This window comes from Pinus tabuliformis, chromosome 9 (assembly GCF_031772625.1).
Source record: "Pinus tabuliformis cultivar Carrire ecotype Pingquan chromosome 9, CPIR1, whole genome shotgun sequence".
In the NCBI taxonomy this organism is placed as follows: Eukaryota; Viridiplantae; Streptophyta; class Pinopsida; order Pinales; family Pinaceae; genus Pinus; species Pinus tabuliformis.
The window spans coordinates 1,874,933,175-1,874,958,186 of NC_142307.1; the positions used below are offsets into that span (position 1 = coordinate 1,874,933,175).

The 25,012-nt window shown below is 33.6% G+C and overlaps 1 pseudogene; it reads left to right on the plus strand.

The window, feature by feature from the left end:
- The first annotated feature begins 1,120 nt into the window (after nt 1-1,120).
- On the plus strand, nt 1,121-25,004 carry LOC149156375 (U-box domain-containing protein 1-like; annotated as a pseudogene).
- The last annotated feature ends 8 nt before the right edge of the window (nt 25,005-25,012 follow it).

Here is a 25,012-nt window from a genome sequence, read left to right on the forward strand (position 1 = left end):
CTTGCTTTTTCATCGTAAAAATGCTCAGTCAGATATCTCTCTTTGAAGTATTTCTGAAACTTCTCCCATGTGATGGTTCGTTCACTTACCCCCTTGACAATCTTGATTTCCTCCCCCCACAAGGTTGCTTTACCTTGTAACTGGAAAATAGCCAGTCGCGCCTTCAAGTTATGGTCATACTCGTACAACTGGAAATATTTGTTCATGTTAATTAACCATGCTTCAGCCGCTTCTTCCTGTTCCCCATCGAAATGTGGGGGTTTAATTTTCCGAAATTCTCCCTGCAGCTCCATCCTCTGACGTTTTGAAGTTTGCTGTTCAAGTACATTATCAAAATGGTCCTCCTTACCCTCTGAATTTTCAGGTCCAGTTTGATAGTTTTGTTCTTCTGTCATCCTCTGTTGTTCCGCACTGGGATTAGCTAAGGGTGGGTTCTACCTATCCGACAAAATCTTCAGAATTCTCTCTTGTTCCACCGTTAAGCACGCGTTGTCCTCTCGTAACTGTGCCATCTCATTCTTCAACTCCTGAACAGTTTCCAGTATTGCGAGATTTGTACTATGTGTTTCTTCGCCAAGTTGTACCCATAGCTCTGGGTTTTCCCGAGGGGCACTGCCGGCTCCCTGCATTTCACTTTTTTATTTTCCCAGTTGACTATCAGCTGTTGTGTTCCTGTATCTCACCCCTAAAATAGGCAGAAACAGCAGTTAGTTGGTTTATCATCTCTCTTTACATATGTATGGAATAATTTTCTGCACAGTGGAACATGTCGTTCCTGAGGCCACAGTGTTGAAACTGGGCTCTGATACCAATTTGTCACACCCAACATATATATACATACATAAAATAAAAAAAAATAAAATGATTTGAACTGTAACTATATAATATCATACGACCCTCCCCCTATACCTTACTGCACGTTAATTTATATGTTGCACAGTAAAATGTTGTTTATGGTTTTGGGCTTATGATATTGATATTCGACCCTATGGCTCTTCGACTTCACTGTTCATGACGTGTATTGAATTGGCAACGGTGATTTTTGGTCCGACCCGCAGCCTCTGCCGGCGTCGAGTCATTAGCTGCATTTATGTCCTTCGTCCACATTTCGGCAGGTGGCATGGCTCACCCGCTTGGCCATGTGACACATCGGGTTCCGCCCTCTCGACCTTCCCGCTCCGGCTTCCCGCGCTGCATCAACGGCGGTGATTTATCCTTCAGATCGGAGGGCTGGGGTAAGTTCAAGGGTTTTGGGTTTATACTTAAGCCCGTGGGAACGAGCCTGGGGTTCATTTGTTCCATGAGGGCCGCTCGACTCCTCTCTGGTTACTCAGGCACCGGTTCGATTCCACCAGCGCCGCCCTTGAATCCTGTTGACAGCACCGAGGCCGTGGGTTTTCCCATCGAGAGCTTGCACAGGTAATGCATTTCCGCTTGCTTGTATGTTCTTCCGCTTTTATCTCTGTTGTTCGCGCTCAGAGTTATGGATGTTCACTTGTCTGAATGCTCATACTGATTGGGGTTTTCTTTTGCTGTGGAAGTGTATGCAGATGGAGCTCGCTACGAGCCCCTTTACCAACGGCGGAATGTTAGCACTGGCGCCTCGGCTCTCTCGGCAACTTCCAGGTAAGAGGTCGACCCTTGTTTCCGGGTGCGAGAGCTCTAAGGCTCCTCCGACCATAATGTATCAATAACTTGTGATTATTGCAGTCTATTTTCTAATGTTTGTTTTCTTCTCGTTACGGTCCTGTTGAGGTATTTCCTGAGGGGATCCTCACGGCTTGTATGTATTTCTTAATCTCAGGGTTTATATCCTCGATCTGCTCTGGTGAGATATGAGATAACGCAGATCTTCTGTGTTTAAGTCTCATTCGACTGTGGATTTGGTTTGGGCAATCTTGCCCTTTCGGGATTTTTGGGCTTTAATGCCTCTGTGTATATATATAAGTGCAGACTGTAAATAGGCTGGCCGTTATGCCAAACTTGTTGGTTAACGTTTTCCCCAATCTGGACAAGTCTACATATTTTGTTTTCGATTATATAAAAATGTTTTTCCAAAGTTATATTATCAGAACTTCATTCTAATCTTTGCATTGTGTGTTATTTTATCTGAGCCCCTTCTGGGTCGATTGCGTTTTGTACATTAATGTTATTGTTCGTTAATGTCGTGCTCGTTAATGTTATTACTCGCCCTCCGGATATGGTTGAGGCTTTTTCCGTCTCTGTGACGGCCTGGTTCTTTTCGAATTCACTTATATATATGTTAACAGTTTTTGTTTAAATGATGATATCGGTTCTGTTTAGCGATGCCATAGAACAATTTTACTTTAGTAATGGTATCAGCTCTGATTAACTGTGCCATAGAACAGATATTGCTTAAATGATGTTTTCGGCTTTGTTTAACCATGCCTTAGTTAATTTCCGACAGGCTGTAGCGCAATGTTTCTTTTCAGTTATAGAGTTGAGTTATATCCACTTTACTTTGTTGTTGTTATACAGTTACTCCAGTGGGTTCTCACGCAGCCGTGTTCACAGTCACGGTTGCATACCCTCCGAGATTGTATAAACCCTAACATGATTACTATATGATGCTGTTTCCGGTTATCTGCGTTTGTTTGATTCCTCCGTTGGTTATAAGCTTGAACATTATTCTTAGCGGCAGCAGTTTCAATCTGGTCTATCGTATGGTTTCACCATTTCTTACAATCACATAGTTTGTTTTTTTAAATAATGTGCTAAATTCTGAGATTCAACAGTCTCTTGTGTTTCTAAGATTCGCTTATCACATTTCTGTTGGAGTTCAATGGGAAGATTTACAGTCCGGCAATTCTTTGCACAGGGACTAAAATGTCTCTGTCACTTGTTCCCGACATATTAACAGCTAGTTACATACCACGGTATTCTAGACCGTTTATCCCATTACGTTTTCTTTACTTGGGGCTACCCCTGTCACTCCAGTTATTCCTTTAAAATGTCTATCATTAAATATTCTATCATTTTAAATAGATCTATCCGCCTGATTTAACTATATTAAATAGCATGACAACAATGAAAGATATGGGTCACAAAGTTTATTCCTCAACTACTGTAAAACCACTGTATAGTCAGCATTCACTACTTAATTAATTTCTCTGCAATATGAACTCGTACCTGGTTCGCCAGTGTTGTAAATAGGCACTTCAGTAAGTTCACCTGCATTCCGAATTTGCTCTTACCACCCAACCTTGAGATCCATCTATAAGACTGGATTCTCCCCCTGAGCTATCTTGCAGGCCTACAGCCCTCAACAAGATATATGCACCTTGTGCCTGGTTATCTGGTCCTCACCAGACTTAACCAGTTTCTTGTGTTTTTCCTCCTTTTCCTTTTTCCTGGAAAAATCTTTCTGTCTGTCCCAACAACACAGAATTTTCCCCCCACTCCCAGGACTTTTCCCTGTTTGGGAGGGTGGTTTCAATCAGTTATCATAACTGACTTTCTTTCTTTAAAATCCTCCTTTAAGAGGCTGCCAACATTCCAAGAAATATATTTAAATTTCTCAATAAAGTAATATATTAGAGTTTTTTTTTTTTTTTTGTAAAATAAAAACAACAACTACCACACTATCTTTTACCATAGTAAAATTCCACATTTACATTTTCCGGGGTCATCACAATACTTTAGATAGAGAATAAAGTAATTTAAATTGAAAATTTTCTTATATTTTCACTTTAGTTAAGAAAGATTGAGAGAATTCTTATTCCATTAATAGTTGATTTCTAATTCAATGTATGAGGGGGTATTTGTAAAATTTTCAATGTTTAATATGGATTTGATATGGAATATTAATTTAGAAAATATTAATAGTAAAAATAATAATTTAGCTTTTATTATGAGGAAGAAATGAAATGAGTAAAAAAATATAGGTTTGTAGATTTGTGTGGTGTGGTTTTTGAGACAATGAATTCAGATATTTCATAGTTCTCATTTTTAATTTGTCGACGTTTCGAGTCTAGACCAAGACTCATCATCAGTCCTGATGATGAGTCTTGGTCTAGACTCGAAACATGGACAAATTAAAAATGAGAAATGTGGAATATCCAAATTCATTTTCTTAAAAAAAATATAATTTACTTTTTACTACAAGGAAAAATGTAATTTTTTCACATGACAAGAAATAGTATTATTGATATTACATTATGTGTAATTCATTCTATGTTCCATTTACATGTGATATTTAAAACAAAAATATATTTATAATAAAAAATATTTTATTGACAACATGACAACCATAAGTAAAATATTTCAATGTCCATATTAAATAACATAATTTTATAGATACTTTATTTAAAGAATAAAGTAATTTAAATTGAAAATTTTCTTATATTTTCACTTTAGTGAGAAAGATTGAGAGAATTCTTATTCCATTAATAGTTGATTTCTAATTCAATGTATGAGGGGGTATTTGTAAAATTTTCAATGTCTAATATGGATTTGACATGTAATATTAATTTAGAAAATATTAATAGTAAAAATAATTAAATGTATACATACATGAAAAAAATATGAGGGGGCATATTTTAACATTTTAATACAGACAACGTGAATTATAAATAAAATATTTCAATGTCAACTACATATATATTAATATACGATCTACCTATATCCACCAAGCCCCTAGAGAGATAAAATCTATTTTCACTAAAAAAAGATAATTGCATCTCAAGAAATTTGATCCCTCTAGGCATTTGGTAGATCTAGAGTTAAGATGGATCTAGGTTGCAGGTTATAAAAAAAGTTCTAACTTAAGTTTTTTAAATTTAACAATAGATTGAATTTTGTAAACCAATATTGAATTAGTTAAATTGCATTTTTGAATATTTTATTATTAATAATATTTTATATTAAAAGTTGAATGATTTACAAAATTTTCATCATTTTAAGAACTAACTAAATTATTTTACCTTTAATTATTTTATTGTTGTGATTATGGAAATATTTTACTAATTAAGCAAGATTGAAAATCAATGAACTATCTAAGCAATAGAAAAATATTTATGGTAATTTTACAATCATAGTTTCAACCATTCTAAACTTTGTAATTTATAAAAATATCTTTGCCTTTTTTTAAAGTAGGTGGGTTTACGCGCAATTTCATATATAGAAGTTTGATATAAATTCACCAATATATAATCTATAATAAATTTTTTTCATAAAAATAAACATCATGATGATAATCATCTAACAAACATAAACATCATCTAAGATACACATTCGAATTCACTACCATCATCTAATTATGTACACTTTTAGTAGCACATATAAACGCCACATCATGTAAGATACACATTCGAATTCACTACCATCATCCAATTATATACACTTTTAGTAGCACATATAGCCGTCATTAGCTAGGACACAAATCTAATAATCTAGGAGATCATCATCGTGATCATATCTAACAAAACAAAAAGATTGTATTCTAACATCATCACCATACACATCCTCAAATTAATATAAATCTCATGTCAAATAACTTCTATCACGTACACATCTATCTGTAAGCACATTAAATGAAAAAATCTAACATGACCTAACAATATACACATCAACACCAACACCATATATATATATATATATATATATATATATATATCTATATATATATATATATATGTATGTATATATATATATATACAAAGAAGTCAAATAACTACATCATGAAGTCAAATAAGTGCAACCAAATATCTAATACAACAAACATAGTAGTGCCTGCATCCTGGTCTATAGTAGAAGACGATGGATGGTCAACTACTGTCTGATCAAGTATATTTTTCGAACTCAGTTGAGGTGGAGTAATAAGAAGTGGTTGATCTGCAGTAGAAGGATGTGGCAGGTCAGCAGGAGCAGGTGTCCGATTTGCTTTTTCGGGAGAAACATATGGTAAATCCTCTAGCTTTGTAATCTCGACATCATCATGTGACTAACGAGCATGTGTACTACCATATGGATCATTGACACCTTAAAGTACATAATCCAATGGAGTGGCACCACTAGAAGCATCATCAACACCATCTCATCATCATGCTGATGATCATCACGCTCATCATCATCATGACCACCCTCATCATCTGATGGATATGTTGTTTCATGATGCCCTCCAACCCTAATTATTACAAGTTCCCTACTAGCTCTGATGACATGTTGCATAAGAAACATCAAATCTCGAGGACAGGTCTTGTAGAGATCCACGAACATTGGATCTGCATTGATGTCTTAAGGCCTCGTAAGGCGACTTCCATCCAACATTTCATAATAGTCCTCCACCCCTAGATTCCCATGCCTCCCAAAGGATGTGCCTCACCCTCACCCTCTTGGACCTTGCCCATCTCCTCATCTCCTCCATTTGGTGGTGGGGGAGGAGGCATGTCCTCATCATATGAGTTGATGTCTACAAAATATATACTACACAAAAATAATTAGATAATTGTATTAAACAATTTAATAAAACAAGTTAAAGAACATATTAGGATAAATTTTCTTCTAATTCATTAAACAAGAAAATGAAACTAGATCAATTTAAAGAAAACACTAATATTACCTTTATCATATGGAGGCTCATCTACTATGATGAAGATGTCGGGGCATCATCTCCAATCAATCCCCATGTATGGATACCAAAAACCATGATAAACACATGGTCATCCACACTGGCCAGTAGCTCTAGTGCCTCTTCCCAAATCCTGGCTAGAAACTATGACATGCACCTCTTGGGCATCATCTTCCTCCACATGCACATCCGGGCCTAAGTGATCGGCCTAGGAGGTCGACGATCAAATGTAGGCCTCGTATCCAAAAACCTCTCAAAAAATAAATAAAATACTCGGAAGAAAAAGGGAAGATCTCCCTCCCCTATCTCGACACCACACGACATCTATCTAAAGTTATGCAAAACTGCCTAAAAAAATTGGAAAACCGTTTGATGCAACGTGGCCCCTAAATCAAAGAATCAGAATAATATTAAAGAGGGAAACTAATGTGTTTCCCATCACCACAAGAATGTGAAATGTTGTTGACCAAAAATGAGAGGCACCTATCCTCCTCTATAGAAAAAGAAGAAATCCGTATCTATCCACCACGAACTTGAAAATCTGATTGATGGACCGCATGAGGCCCGACATATATCAGAGTGTATGAAATTTTACTCTCAGCTCCAGCAACATGGAGACCATCAAGGAGATGAGGAAAATAATCCCTTCTCCCAGATTGGTCAGTGAAAAAATGAATGTCCTTCTTAGTGGGCCTATACCACAACTCAGGACCGAAATGGAAATCCTGCTTCTAGAAATTCCATTGGCAGATCAAATGCACCAATAGGACAGAATGTGCCTTCAAGGATGTACTCGCCTCATAGTACTTGAGGAGGCATGCATCGTAAAGAGTGCTCACGTCGCTGCAATAATAGGGCAAGGGTATAAATCCCTCTCCCTCTCTCTCGGCTACCATGGTCAGAACATATTGTATGGGTTCGCCTGCTACTCCTACTCCTGCTGCTTCTCCTTATGTTGACGTCTCTACTACATGATTGACATATAAAATACATCATCCTCATACATAAAATACATTTTTTTTATTAAATGAAACATTTATTTATAACTATGAAAACATAAGTATGACGCACCGCGGGTGTTTCAGAAATTTAACTTTCATAGCGATGTGGTATACTTGTGCATCGACGCACACATATAACCTTTTGGAACCAAAATGGTATGTTCAGGTCATCGAACACATCAAGCTATAGGAATATTTTAAAATATGTGTTTGCGATGCATTTGGTAAATATAAACCCACCGAGAATGACGCACTGACGCACAATTTGTTGCATCTTTCCCGATGCATTTATATATACAAAATGCATCGCCACAATAGTGGTGCATTATGTTCACGCGTTGAAATGCGGTGAACCTTGTAAATTTATAGGGTGCACCGCGCCTGGTGCAAGCCGAACATATCAAGCGCATCGTGCATCGGTTTTTTTTTTGAAAAAACATTGATAAATTCAACCTAATTTGTAATTCTAATCTTCTAAAAACTTAAGTTATAAAGAAACATAGAGATTAGCTAGACATTCGGTCATCTGGGAGGCATTGCGAACACGTAATGTAGAAAATACAATTTTCACATCGTTTGAAAAAAATTGGAAACTCAAACGGTGAGTACGATACTGAAAGGTGGTGAGAAAGACAAGCACTGACGTTAGGGCGCTTGCATGTGGCAAGCGTTACACTGGTGCTTCAGTGTTTTCCCACCCTATATATGGTAAAAATGAAAATTACGGTCAGGAGTGTTTTTTTATTTAACCTTCTCTGGTGTGTTATGAGAAGTGCACCAAGGTGGCTATATCCAAAAGCACCATGTTTTTTTTTTTTAATTTAAAATTATTGTGGTAGTTTACCGAGATGCACGGTGGCTTTATGTTAGCAGTAACGCATCAATGTCGTGGTTTTACAATAGCACCAATTTTTTTTGAAATTAGAAATGTATATCGGTACACTTTATAAGATGTCGTGGGAATTTTTATACGTTTACTGCATCATGATGTCATTGTCTAATAGAATTGATACATTTTACTATATGAAGGAGTTCAGTGCTAGCGAATTTTCAAGAACTAGTGTGTTTGGGTATCTAGTGCACCATGGTTTTTTATTTTTCAAAATAAAAAAAATCTATGTTGCACCATGTTATATCCAACCCAAGTGCATGTATTGATAATAAAGCACTGGTGCACTTGAATAATTTAGACACACCGTCAAAGAAACATTCGCTAAAACATCCACCTGCCCACCTCCACTAGTGACCTCCACTACAAATGGATTTTTGGGCTATTTTTATAAGGGCTTCCGCAAAAACCTCCGCTAGAAGGTCTTTTCCTTGTAATGTATGTATATATATATAATTCTTCAATAAAATTGTGCATGAATTTGGCTATCCAAGGGAATAAGTTTGCCTTACCTCTGTTTTGAGCACTATTAACAAGTTGTAGCATGTGGCCAATATCCCTTTACCCAAAAGCATTAACAAATGTTATATGCACCAGGTTCTCCTTCAAGCTTAGAGTTGTGGTATTCTTAACTAGGTAATCCTATAACTAACTTTTATATGAGCTACCTAAGGGATTAGCTAGCTAGGACATGGACATGGCAACTGGTTTTCAATTGTCACTGGAGAAAAATGCATGGATTCCTAGATGAACAATTCAAATAAGTGCAACAACTACATGGTTATAGAAACCTAGATTTTCTAATTGAAGTGGTTCTATTATTCTTTTAGAATTCTAAGAAGTTGCTCCATAACTTGGTAAATTCATTGTATGACTATTTTTTTGGTCATGTGATGTAAAATATCCCAAAACAAAATTATGAGACTTCCTTACAATTTTATTGTTCAATCTTTAAAATAATGATAGCCATTTTGGAGTTTCTTCAGAATTCATAGAATACATTCATCTATATTAATTGAATTTATTTATATGTTTCAGTGACAAGGAGGTGGTTGATAATGAGAAAATATATGCCCATGTGTACCAATTCAAAGGAATAAGTTCTAGATATAAACATACCATCCATTACTATAATAGATATATACATTATAATTTTTTATTACATGAACACTCCAAGAAATGTTCAAATCTTAAGACCTAAAATAGTATGTCATTTTCACATGACGCTGTAAGAGTGGATATATTTAAAAATGTATGAGAGTTAAAAATGTATGCATAGCATTGCACACATTGTTTAACAACAATAATCAAGGTAAGGTGCATCACTCTAGAAACAATTCCATTCAATATCATTTTTTTCATTCTACACGAAAATTGTAGCAAAATTCTATTTGGCTCATGAAAGCCCATGTCATTTTAAATAAGGTCTATCATCTTTCTGTGACTAAATGTGATATGTTTGTGTGTGCATAATAGTGTATTCAATGTTTCCAACAACACAAGGATGAATATTATCTCTTTAAGGATAAGATATAGGATCTATTTCATGTACCCAACCAATCATATCTTAGTAATATTTACAAATACAATATTTGTACTTTATGTGTGTATATACTATTGATATAGATTTTTCTAAAATTATCTACAAATTTCTAAATACCTATATATATGATTAATATGTACCTACCATTACTGCTGGAGCAATAGATCTTTTCCATTGGTTGTGATGCTTTTTATGATGGAGTAAATGCAAATGCTTCTATCATTGAGTAAATGTTGACGGGTTAGCTTTTGATGCAATGGAGTTACTAAACCATGTATAACAATGTAGACTTTGAAATAGGAACTATAAACTCAAAACGAGGACTCTAGCAAAAAAAAAACAACAAAAAAACATGAAAAACAGTGCTAAAAACGAAAAGTGTTGATGCTGGAATAACACTTTTTTCTTAGGGTAAATTTTCAACATGTGTTGATGTTGAAATAAGGTTTTGTTTTGTGATTTTGGGCTCAGATATTCCACAATATTCATTTTTATGATGTCTAAATCTAGAACAAGACTCATCCTGAGGACTAAATCTACAAAGAAGAGAAAGGGCGTTATAAATATGAAATGGAGTGTTGTCAAAGTGGGGAGATGGCCAACTTAAGGTAAATAATTACTTATTTTATAGAATTATTATTATTATTTTTATGTCATATAATTAATAAAAAAAATTATTTTTATTTATAAGTTTCTTATTCTATTTAATTTTTTAATTTAATGCTTTAATTTTTACTAATATTTATTTTAATCTGAGTTATATTATACTCATTTAGTATGACCCTTATTCAATTTATTACAAAATTTTAATTAAATTTTATGCTTTTAATGCATATTCTTTATTTTTTTATTTTTATCAATGTATGTAATAAAATTATTTTTAGTCTTCTTAAATGAATTTATAATACTTTACTCATAAATAGTAATATATGTTTACAATGTATAGTAATAAATTATTATTTTCATTTTTATTTAATTTAATTTTAATGAAATTATAAGTCTTTTTTATTTATTATTATTTGTTGAAGAGTAGTATTGATATTATTATTTAGCTAATAATTTGACTTTTGATATTTTAGGTCTATGTTATTAGATTATTAATATTATGCTTTTATCTGAATCTTAATTATACCTAAAATCAACCATGTTATGAGATTGTATAAGTAATATTGTTTAACATTATTAATTATTAGGGGCGAGAGAGGGAGAGTTGGGATAACAAAAATATTATAATGTGATTTGCACTGAAAAATCTTCCCATTAAACACTCCATTTCATATTTATAACGCCCTTTCTCTTCTTTGTAGATTCAGTCCTAAGGATGAGGCTTGTTCTAGACTCGAAGCGTAGACATCATAAAAATGAATAATGCAAAATATCCGAGCCCAAAATCTCAAAAACCACACCATAGAAATCTGCAAACAATTAAGGTCTGTTTTTTTTTAGAATAAATTTTCAACAATTTGAAATAATGCCATAAATGATTTTATGACGACACCGAAAAACATTAAAATTTCAAAAGAATAATGAAAACATAAATTTAAAAATAAAAACAATAAATAAAACAATGAAAAAAACAAAAACAAAAAAAGTAAAAAAAAAAACAAAACGTAAATAAAAATATATATTAAAAACAAAACATAAAAAAAACCAAAAAAAAAAATCAAATATATAAAAAAAGACAAAAAAAATCAAATATATAAAAAGACAAAGAAAAACATTAAAAAAAAACAAAAATTAATAACAAAAAAAATCAATCATAAAAATGTCAAAAAAGAAAGAAAAACAAAATTAAATAAGAATTAAAAAACTAAAACTAAAAATAAATAATATATAGAAATAAATAATAACAAAAACATATTTAAAAAAAAAACATACAAAATGTGGAAAAAAAATTATCTCGTAAAAAAAAAAAAAAAGTCAAAAGACTATAAAATTAAGTAAATAAATATAGTAGAAAAAAAAAAAAACTTGATTTAAAATAAAAGACTAGAAAATTAACAAAGCAAACAAAAAAATAAAAACAAACTTTTAAATATTTTTGAAAAAAAAAAAAAAAAAACATTACCATGAAAATTTAAAAAGTATATATTTTTTCAAACTTAAAAAAAATGTGCCCAATGGGCCATTGGGGGGCTGAAGGCAGATTCTCATAATCGGCCTTTTGCCCACCAAACGGCATACGGGGCACATTTATATATATATATATATATATATATATATATATATATATATATATATATATATATATATATATATAATGGTAATGTTTGTCTTTTTGTTCGTTTGATGATTTGATTTTTGTTTGTTTTTTAGGTTTATTATAATTTTTTTATGTTTCTAATTTAATTTTTATTTAATTTTAATTTTTTTTTGAATTATTTAAAACGTCCTAATATTTTTCATTTTTTTGGTTAAGTTTTTCGTTTTTTTGTTTAAATCAATTTTTTATTTATTTATTTTTTTTACATTTTTAGTTTTTTTTAATAGCTTTTAATTTTTTGTATTTTTATTTATTTATTTTTATAGTTTTTTTTTTCCAAATTTTTAGGGTTTTAAAGATTTATTATTATTATTATTATTATTGTATGTTTTTACATATATTTTTATATTTGTTTTTTTAAGTAATTAACATTTTTAAAAAAGAAAAAGAAGACAATTATAAAATTTGTTAAATAATCATGATTTAAAAAATAATTGGACATAAAAAAAATTAAAGTGTAAAAAAATGTAACATTTAAAAAAAAATATCCACACTTAATACATTAGATTATTTAAAGTGTCAAAAATAAAACTTCTAAAAAAAAGAGTTGATGCTGCATCAACACGTTTCAAAATCAGCATGAAAATCACTAACATTTAAAAACAAATATTTATATTTGATACATAAGAAAATTTAAAGTGTCAAAAATATGCTCCAAAAAATATAGTGTATTATGAATCAACGTTTTTCAAAATCGGATGATTTTTTTGCTACTTCAAAAAAACAGGTAATCGTATCAATTCTTGTTTCAAAGCTTACAATGTTATATAAGATAAGGCCAACTAAGCTTCATTTATGAAAGGTCCATTATGTTTGTTAGTTTGGGAAAAATCAACTATCTCTAGCATCCTCAAGCATCTAGTTGCCCAGTTCACCCTTAAGGTATCCAAGATCTACTTTATTCTTTCATCTTGGATTTGATTTCTTATTATCTCTTATCTTTGCTCACTTTTTTCGTCTTATCTCTTCTATATCTTTATAAATATTTTCAGAGGATGAATTTAAGTATCTTTTCTCTACTACCTTTGTTGTCTCTATTTAGTTGGCCTCTTCTTAGGAATTAAATTAGAATTGTGATGAACTTGATCTTCACCATTTACAAGTGGTGGAGGATGATGTGGTTGAATATCCATACGACCTGGGGAGTGGACCTTTTGTTGTCATTTGTATGCTACCCTTTGTGGTTTGTACACCACCTTTCTAGATAACTTGCACCATAGCCTCCATCCCTTTGTTACTTTTAATTGCAGTGCCATAACATATATTGAAAGTTGTCAGAGATTGTAAAGTAGAGAATTAGAAATTTATTTTCAAATCGATTTATTAATGTTGATAATTAGGAGTAAAAATTAGCGTCATCCAATCTCGTTTAATTGAGAAATTTAATGATGTAATAATAGGAAAAACATTATGATGTAATATTCAAACAATTTAATATTAAGGAAATGTAATTTGACTCATCACCTATAACTAAAATTTATTAGAAGGACAGGATAATAAAAGTATTACATTACCAAAGAAGTTTGATATGTCTTTATGATATTTACTTTGATCACACATTTGTTAAAATTATATCATGTGTTTGTTTTGAGCACTATTACAAAGTTGTAGCATGTGGCCAACATCCCTCTACCCAAATCCATTAACAATGTGTTATGTGCTCTGGGTTCTCCTTAAAGCTTAGAGTTGGTGGTATTCTTAACTAGGACTTCCGATAACTAAATTTCCTTTGAGCTACCTAAGGGATTAGCTTGCTAGGATATGGTCATGGAAAGTGTTTTTCAATGCTCATTGAAGAAAAATGCATGGATTCCTATATGAGCAATTAATTCAAATAGGTGCAATTTCTACATGGTGATAGCAACCTAGATTTTCTAACAGAAGTGGTTGTATTATTCTTTTATAATTCTAAGAAGGTGCTCCATAACTTGGTAAATCCATTGTACGACTATATTTTTGGTCATGTGAAGTAAAATATCCCAAAAAACGAATTAAGAGACTTTGTTGCAATTTATTGTTCACTCTTTAAAATAATGGTAGTCATTTTAGAGTTTCTTAGGAATTTATAGAATACATTCATCTATATCAATGTGAATTTATTTATATGTTTCACTGATAAGGAGGTGGTTAATTATGAGAAAATAGATGCCCATCTGCAACAATTCAAAGGAAGCAGTTCTAGGTATAAACATACCATATATATATTATTAAGAAAGCTAACGTCAAGCCATAAGATTTGGTTTGGTTTTTTTTTGCATGTCCGTGTTGGTTTGCGTTCTTTTTTGTTTTGTAGGAAAAAGGGTTTTTTCAAGTAAGCACGTACTCCATAGCTTCAGTGACTTAAAAAAAGAAAACCTTCCTCTTTTCCAAAAATTATTAACCTTTTAAACTAGCTCACTTGGTCCAAAGTTACTTTATGAGAATAGAGGTCTTAGGTTCAAGTCTTTTTTTTTGTTGAGTTACTTTTTCAGAAAACACATGTAACTTACGTTTTAAAGTTACTTTATGTAAAAATGTTCTCACCCATTATAAAAAGTGAGTCACTTATAATTGTAAAGTCTCTTTATCTTTACTTAAGTTACAATTTAGTGTGTAGCTCATAATGTACCATTGTAAAAGTGACTTTCACTTATTTATAAAAGTGGGTCACATATATATTTTTTTTTAAAGTGAGTCAATTAGATTAATTTTGGAAAAAAGGGGGATTTTTTTTCAAAATATAACATTATCATTCACTTTCGCACATTCACGTACTTCGTCGGCATCTTCAACAACTTTTCTTCATAAAGCCATATCTTCTTCATCCGGAAGCCGTTTTCAAAGCTGTTTTTTTGTATCGGCCTAATTTTTCGAGATCTTTCCATTTGAACACTTAGTTTCAACATCTATAGCTTCAGTTTCTGTTAAAATGGAAATTCCATGGCAAGTTATTCTTGACAACACCAACTACTTCCAATGGGTGTCCTACATGGAGGATTTACTTAGAAGTAAAGGTCTTTATAGAATAGCCTCAAGCCAAGAGTCTAAACCTAAAGATGAAGATAAGGTAGTCAAATGGGAAAATAAGCAAGATCAAGCACGTGGGTTGATAGGGATGTCTATTTCTCCAAACCTTAGATTCCATATCGTGAAACTTGATACACCTGATGAAGCAATAAAACAACTCAATAAAGTTTTTGGAATTAAAAATAAAATTAGAGCCCATCAACTCGAAAATGAGTTTCTTACGTTGGACCCGAATAATTTTTCTTCCATTGAAGATTTTTTGTCCAAGTTCAAGACCTTTAGACTTCTCTTGGAAGGTGTTATGGTTAAGAAAGAAGATGGTAGCCTTATCTGTTCCATTCTTACTAATTTAGGACCAACCTACTTTATGTTTATTTCCACCTTCAATTCTACTAGAGAAGCCTTTATTTCTCAAGGAAAAGCCTATAAATCCCCCTCTTTTGATGCCTTTTGTGATTCTTTAATAAGATAACAAGAAAAACTCTTACATCTTGGCCTTCTTAATCTTGGAAACTCTTCTAAGAAAGCCTTAGCTGCCCAGCAGCAACCAAGTTCAGAGAATCCTAAAAAGAAACATCCTAAAAATAATGGTCCTAAACCAACCAAGGGTCCTCAGCACTTTCAGTCTCAAAATGAAAAATAAATTCAACAAAATGATAAAGCGAATAAAAACAAAGGGAAGAAGACTAATAGACATTGCAACTTTTGTAATCAAGATGGTCACTAAGAATCCAAATGCTTTAAGAAGATGTAAGCCTTGGAAGCAACAATGAAGAAGCATAACATCCATTTGGAGCACTCTTCAACTTCAATTTCGTCTTCAGGAATAACACATTCTGCATGTGGTTGTCAAGCATGTCAGTCTGGTTATGCACTAAATGTATCTTATTCTTCTCATTCTCATGAGTGGCTCATTGATTCTAGAGCTTCTTATCACATGGACAAAAACAAAGCCATGTTTTCTTCTTAAATGATTATAACACCAAAAATATATATGTTGGTGAGGATAGATATCTTAGTGTTGTAGAGACTGGAACTATTCATCTAGACAATGGTAAATTTAATGATGTATTATATGTTCCAACCTTATCTTGCAACCTTGTATCTATATATCAGATAACTCATTCAGGTGAAGATAAAATCGTTGAATTTTCACCTCACGATGTTGTAATTAAGGACCTAAGAGATCTTAGAGAGATTTTAGCTACTGGCATTGCTGATGATTCTACAAGGTTGTATAATTTTAACAACTTTGGGTCGTCAACTCTTCCATCGGTATTTCTTGCTCATAATGATGAAGTGAGAAAATTTTGGCATGAGTGATTTGGTCACTTAAACTATCGCTCCCTTCAAAATCTATGTAAGGAAAATATGGTGACAGGTCTTCCTATGGTATCTTGCAGAGATGGTGTTTGTTTTGGATGTGTATTCGAAAAACACCATTGGGATAGTTTTGAAAAACATGCCTCTTGGCACGTCTCAACCCCTTTACAACTTGTGCATAGTGATTTATGTGGTCCACTTCCAGTTGTTTCATTCTCTAGCTACAAGTATTTATTAACTTTCATTGATGATTTCTCCAAACGCACTTGCGTATACTTCTTAAAACTCAAGAATGAAGTATTTAGCATGTTCTTGGCCTTTAAGGCCTTTGTTGAGAAACAGTTTGGACATAAAATTCTTAAGCTAAGATATGATAATGGCGGAGAATATTTTAACAACAAATTCATCAACGTTTTCACTGAGCATGGAATTCAAATGTAACATATTGTTCCATATAATCCACAACAAAATGGTGTAGCTGAAAGAAAGAATCACACCTTAAAGGAAATGGCTAATTGTATGCTTCAATCTAAAGGACTTAGTCTTAATTTTTGGGAAGAAGCAATTAACTGTCCAAATTACATAGTAAATCGCACTCCTACTAAGGTTTTAAATAATATCACTCTAGAAGAAGCATGGAGCTCAATTAAACCAGATGTAAGTCACTTTTGTGTTTTTGGAAGTGAAGCATGGGCCCATATTCCTGATGAGAAACATAAAGCCTCAAAACCTAAGAGTGAAAAATATATTTTTGTTGGATATTGTGAAGATGTCAAAGGATATAGACTTCTTTCACCTAAATACAAAAATGTTATCATTAGAAGAGATGTAAAGTTTGCTGAAAACCTACGAGCCTAATTCGACAGATGTGCCACCTCTCTCTATCCCTTCTACTTTGGAAAATATTTCTTCTTCAGATGATGACCGCGAGGATGACAATCCTAGCCCGCCTTCTCAAGATCCTCCTTCGGCTCCTCAGCTTCCAAAATAGGTTCGTGCTACTCAGGATGCAGCGTGTTCTCTCGCTGGTGATCCTATAGATCAGCGAAATACATGTTCTCAATTTGGTAGAGCCTCTTCTTTACTCGCTCAAGCTTCAATGAATTATGATCCTGACACCTTTGCAGAAGTTTCAGGCCATTCAGATTGGGACACAACTATGAATGAAAAATATTGTTCATTATTGGCAAATGATACATGGAATATTGTTCCTCTTCCAAAGGGAAGAAAACTTCTTAGATGTAAATGGGTTTACAGAACCAATTTTGGACTGGATCAAAAATTTGATAAGCATAAATCTCGTCTTGTTGCTAAGGGATTTTCACGAGTTGAAGGCATTGACTATACTAAAACCTTCTCCCTTGTTGCGAAAACGAACTCTATTCTCCTTGTTCTTTCCCTTGTTGCCTCTTTCAAATGGTATGTCCATCAGATGGATGTTAAATCTACCTTCTTGCATGGGGGCTTTCATGAAGAAATATATATGGAACAACCTCCTCGCTTTATACAAACAGACTCCAGCCTTGTATGTTGGCTTAAGAAATCCATTTATGGTCTCAAGCAAGCCCCTCGGGCTTCGTATGCCAAAATGGATAACTTTCTTTCAGATACTGGCTTTTCTAGGTGTCATTCTGATAATAATGTCTACACCAAGAAAGTGGGTAAGTCTCTTATCATTCTTTTTCTTTATGTTGATAATCTTATCCTTACTGGTAGTGATCCCAACCTTATAAACCATGTGAAGTCCAGCCTTAAAAAGCAGTTTGAAATTACAGACGTAGGACACTTGCATTATTTTCTTGGTCTTCAATTCTTGCAATCCAAGGAAGGTATTTCCCTTTCCCAGTCAAAGTATGCCTCTGATCTTCTATGCCACTTTTATATGGAAGACTATAAGGCAGCCCCTTCTCCTTTTCAGTCTGGAGCCAAACTTTCAGTCACTTGTACTTCCCCTGAAGTTTATGCCACCTTATACTATTAGCTTGTAGGAAACCTTTTGTACCTGACCCATACACATCTTGACCTTTCCTTTGTTGTTGGCCTTATTGCTCAATTTATGAAAAATCCACATGAAAGTCATTGGAAAGCAGCTAAAAGAATACTTCGTTATGTTCAAGGTACAGTTCAGTTTGGGATTCATTACAGTGTAGAAGAAACTCCCCTATTGGTTGGTTTCACCATTTCCGATTGCGCTGGTGACCCTGATGATTGGAAGTCTACTGAAGGTTATGTCTTCACTCTTAGTTCTGGACCTATTACATGGGCTTGCAGGAAACAAAGTATCATTTCTCTTTCTTCAGCAGAAGCAGAGTATCGTGGTGTCATAGAAGCTAGTAAGGAAGTTGTGTGGCTTCGTCAGATCTTGTTAGAGTTTGGCTTTCAGCAGCAGCATCCAACTACACTTTGGTGTGATAATCAAAGTGCCAATTAGCTATGAAAAGATCCAGTCCAACATCAGTGAAGAAAATACATTGAACTACACATGCACTTCATCAGAAAGCTCATTCATGACCATGTTCTTGAAGTGCAATATTATTCAACCGATGATCAAGTTGCATACATCTTTACAAAGGATCTCACAAAGGTGAAGTTTACTAAACTTTGATTTATGGTTGGATTTCAGGAAGTTGTCACTAATGGTAGATAGGCTCTAATGCTTCCTTCCTTCTCTTATTGTGTCATATTTGTACATCCTTCAATCCTATCCCATTTGTTCTCATGAGGGGATGTTAGGATATTCCGACACATAGGAAATAGTTAAGTATAACTTGGTCTAGTGTAGAGTTTGGTAAAGTGTGTTTCTTTACTATGTACATTTGTAACTTACAATCCGACGGTCACAATATGTTCTAGACATGAAGTCATCCGACGATTCATCCTCTCCTCAGTATTACCAACACTTAATCCGTGGCTTAACACCCAATTGGTCCATGATCTCTATTTAAAGAGCATAGAGGGTCATTTGTAAGGTGAAAGTTCATAGGAGAAGATTATGTAAATTTTCTTTCTTTTATTAATAAATTACCTGAAGTGGCTGCATTGGCTCAGGTCGTGGACTGTTTCCCTCTTTGAGGGTTTTGAATACTGGTGTATTGATTCATGATATATTTGTGAGCGGTGTCCTTTGATGTTCTATCTAAGGAAGTTACCCTGTAAATTCCTACACATTATTTATCATTCTATACGGAAATTGTAGCAAAATTCTATTTGGCTCATGAAATCCCATGTAATTTGAAATGATGTCTATCATCTTTCTATGACTAAATATGATATGTTTGTGTGTGCCTAGTAGTGTACTCAATGTTTGCAACAACACAAGGATGAATATTATCTCTTCATAGATAAGATATAGGACGCACTTCATGTACCCAAGAAATCTTAACTTAGTAAAATTTACAAATACAATATTTTTATTTTATGTGTGTATATACTATTCATATAAATTTGTTAAAATTATATACTTATAATGTCCCTACCATTATAACTGGAACAATAAATCTTGTCCATTGGACACAATATTTTCTATGATGACGTAAAAGCAAATGCTTCAATTATTGAGTAAATATTGATGCATTAGCATTTGATGCAATAGAGTTACAAAACTATGTAGAAGACAAGGCCAACTAAGCTTCATTTGTGACAAGTCCATTATGTTTGTTAGTTTGGGAAAAATCAACTGTCTCTAGCATCCTCGAGCATCCAACTGCCTAGTTCACCCTTAGTATCTTAACTCTAGTTTATTCTTTCATCCTGGATTTTCTTTCTTCTTGTGTCTTATCTTTTTCTGTCTTATCTCTATACCTTTATAAATATTTTCATAGGATGAATTTAAGTATATTTTCTTTACTACCTTTGTTGTCTCTATTTTGCTGGTATCTTGTTAAAAATTAAATTAGATTTGTAATGAACTTGATATTCACAATTACAAGTGGTAGAGGATGATGTGGTTGAATCTCCATATGACCCGGGGAGTGAAATTTTTGTTGTCATTTGTATGCTACCCTTGTGGTTTGTACACCACCCTTCTAGATAACTTGCACCATAACTTCCATCCCATTGTTACTTTTAATTGCAGTGCCATAACATATATTACAAGTTGTGAGAGCTTGTAAAGTGGATAATTGAAATTTGTTTTTTCAAATTGATTTATTAATGCTGATAATTAGGGGGAAAAAGAAATAATCTCATTGAATCGAGAAATTGAATTTTTAAAATTTTATAATAATAATAATAATAATATCCATTTTTAAGGTCACAGCCAAGCTAGACACCAAATTGATGTATGAGACCCCCTTGTTTGTGGGACAAGGGACCCACCTCTGTGCAGCGATTTGACTGCTAAGTCTACGAAGGCATACATACTCTACCCCCTTCTAGTTTTGAATCTTTGACCTCCTAGGAGGAAACACATGCTCTTAACCATTAAGCTCACTCAAGCTGTATAATAAATAAAAGAAAAATTATTTTTTCTAAATAAATTAAATGAATATATAATAGGAAAAACACTTTATGATGTAAAATTCACACAATTTAATAATAAAGAAAAGTAACTTGACTCATCGCCGATAAATATAATTCCTTAGAAGCGGAGGATAATATAACTATAATCCCTTATAAGCAAAGGATAATAAGAGTATTAACGTATCAAAGAATTTTGATATTTGCTTTGATCATGTGTTTGTTAAAATTAAAATATGTAAACAACTAGACCAACATCATATTCATGTCGATATGCATCGTTCACTGCAAGCTTGGGATAAGAAAACCCTATTCACCGAAGCCAATCCCAAGTGTTCAGTTTTTCCGTCCTACTTCTAATTAAAAACTGCCACATGGTTGTCTCCCATTTCTTGATTTAATCCCTAATATTGTTCATCTTGTTCTGTCGTTGAAAGGACAAATTTTCTGGCCGGAAGGAAGACCTGCGTCGAGTTGAGCTCTGAAGGCTCTCTTTATTCCAAATCCATATGATCCCGTAGAGGTAGAAGCATTCATTTAAGAACTGGTCGCTTTGTTCCAAAATCATATGATCCTGTAGAGGTAGAACCATTTGTTTAAGAACCGGAATCATAGGTAGATGGACCCGTTTCAAAGCTTGGACCTTCCTCTGTTTGATGCACAAGCTTGGACCCTCTGTTCGACAATATACAATATACAGTGGCGAGAAATATTTAATCTCTGAAAATGGATGCTGAGAGGGGAAATCCTTAGCCATGAGATCTGGCGGAGGCCAGAAAAAGTTAATGTCAGAAAATGCACGAATGAAAAAGGATGATCAGATCTAGAGAGAATTTTTTCACACTGACAATGATAGGAGAGAATTTTTTGACATTGAAGTGGAAAAAGCATCGAACACTAAATGACATATTAGAGTCGAGAGGTTACTCACATTGACTTAAACATGTTGACAAATCCTCCGTATTGATTGGATATATGGATGCTTCACTGCTAAGGAGTTTTGCTCCGAGCTTCAAAGCGATCATTTAAACAAGAAACTGGTTCGATCGATCCGAGATCCTTTCTTGTCCAGCACAACAGATTTTGCACGGTAAATGCCTCTTCTGCGGTTTTTTATTTTGGTTTTATATGAGTGTTTGGACGAAAGATTAAGAAGAAAGAGCCGGATATTCGAGTTCTGGTCTGGAAAATATTTCAATTTTCTTTATTTATCGTGAACTTCAAAACCCTAGGTTGAAAGAAAAAAAGATTTGTAGGCCAGAGCTGTAGATATTGCAGTGTTCTTAATGAAATCCTAAGGTTGAAAGTTGAAGCTGTAAATATTGTAGTAATCTTTTGTACATATATGTATTGGTGTATGAGATCTTAGAAGGAGACAAGAAATCCAAAAGAACTATAGGATAGTCTCTACAAACTATTAGTGAATTAGATTTCAAGTTAGACTGTATGGTTAGGTGTTAAATAGCAGAAATAATGATCAAACTTAGAGATTTCACTTTAAATTGGATAACCTCAGTTCAAATTGCATAATCTTAGGTTAAATTCTCGCAATTTCATAGCTTATGTTAGATTCTTATAATTCTAACCTCTAGTAACATTGTTGCAATTTTTAGATTAAATACCATTATTTAAGGCCAAATTGAGCGCATACAGATTAAAATACAGTTGCATTTAGAGGTAAAACAATGTACAAATAGTTGGAGTCCAAGATAAGCTTTGTAAGGATAAATTGTATAGTTCAAGGTTAAATATCATAAAATATTTGTGAATTAGGAAAACTGTAGGTTTTCAGGGGAAAGTGTTATATACATATATATTAGGCATATATTAGGCATTAGATTGTGGTTTATATTGGGGAAATAGATGGCTTTCCTAGCCAATAATTGGTTTCTTAGGAAAAGTTAGGCGAGGTCCTATATTTTTAAGAGGTCCTATATTTGTACCTGTACTGGACATTTCTGGTGTATCTTTATTACAAGCTTTACTTCCTCTTGCTGAACAAATAATATGTTGCGAGAAGCCTATAGGATGCCAAAGGAGAAATGCAATCTCCATTATGCGAAAAATTAAGGTCTTGTCTATGATTTTTGAAGAAGTCAGAGATGTGGGGGTTTCACTACCTCCCTCTGCTTTGCTATGATTAAGAAACCTATATATTATTTTCTAGAACATAAAATATTTATTGGAGGACTGTAGTGGAGATGTTTGGTTGGTGATGCAAACTGAGGAAATATCAAATAATTTTATGTTCTAACGCATGACATGGCTACTGCATTGGATGTACTTTACTTGAGATTGTTGGATGTCTCAGACGAGGTTAAGGAGAAAATTGAGTTGGTTCACAGTCAGGCCAGAAGAGCTAAGCTTTTCATTGATATGGCTGAAGAACAGCTCTGCAGAGATGTGCTTGCTGTTCTTGATCAGTTCGAGAAGGTGGTGACCTCGAAGAAATCTAAACTCAGAAAAATTCTTGACGATCTCCATCTGAAGAATGCAAGGGATTGTTTAAGAGAGATAGAGTTGTTGGAGGAAGAGATGAGAAATCAAAATAAGGTAGGTGCAGATCAAAATGTTTCAATGATTCATAGCTTGATTGGTTTCATGCGCTATTGCAAGTGTGTCCTATTTGGGGTTACAGAGATGGAATTTGATGCAAAATTACAGCCATCAAGTGAACATAGAGTTTCCAGAGCAGAGGATGTCCCTGTTATTCCAGATGATTTTAGATGTCCGATCTCACTTGATTTGATGAGAGAACCAGTCATTGTTTCTGCTGGGAAAACGTATGAACTAGATTCCATTACCAGATGGATAGAGGAAGGACACTCTACTTGTCTGAAGAATGGACATAAACTTTTGCATACAAATCTTATTCCATATCATGCTCTCCGCAACCTTATTATTCAGTATTGTGATGCACATAACATCCCTTTTTAAAAACAAGGAAACAACATGAAAAATTCGTCAATGGAAAGCACTATGAGTACTAAGGTATCTATAGAAGCTGCAAAGATGAATGTGTATTTCCTTATAGAAAAAATATAGGATCCTTTGAATCGAAGAGGCAGGTTGCTTATGAACTCATACTTCTTTCTAAATGCAACATGGAAAATAGAAATTGCATTGCAGAGGTAGGAGCCATACCTTTTCTTGTATGGATGCTATCTTCCCACGATCCCAAAGTTCAAGAAAATGTGGTAACTACACTCCTAAATTTATCTATTTATGAGAGGAACAAATCTAAAAGAATGCAATCTGTTGCTTTACTGCCGATCATCAATGTTCTCAGTAATGGATGCAGTACAAAGGCGAGGGAGAATTTCGCTGCAACGCTCTTCAACCTTTCCTATGTTGATGAATATAATAAATTAATTGGAGAGAGGCCAGAAGCCATTCCAACCTTGATAAATCTTCTCCACGACCGAACTGTCAGAGGAAAGAGGGATGCAACTACTGCCTTGTTTAATCTTTCAATTTTTGATGGAAATGTTTCGCAGGTAATAACATATGGGGCAACTCATCTGTTAATTAATGCATTGGAAGATGACATGGCGGGTCTTACAAATAATGTAGTTTCTGTTCTTGTTGTTCTTGCAAATCAACTAGAGGGATTTCTTGCAATTTGTGAAACCTCTTCAATCCCTCTAATTGCCAGCCTTCTAATATTGAGTTCTACTTCACCTAAATACAAGGAGGATTGTGTTGTTATTTTTATATCCTTGTATTGCAGTGGAAGAGACAAAATTGTAAATAAATTTCCGACATTTCCATTATTGATGCCTTCTCTGTATAATCTTCTTACATCTGGTACTCCTAGAGAAAAAAAGAAAGCTAGATCTCTTTTCATAATTCTTCATAGTTGGGAGCCTTCGGTAGCTCCCCAAACAATTCTCTCACACGAGACTGAAAATACAGTCACTACAGTGCACTAGCATCGAAG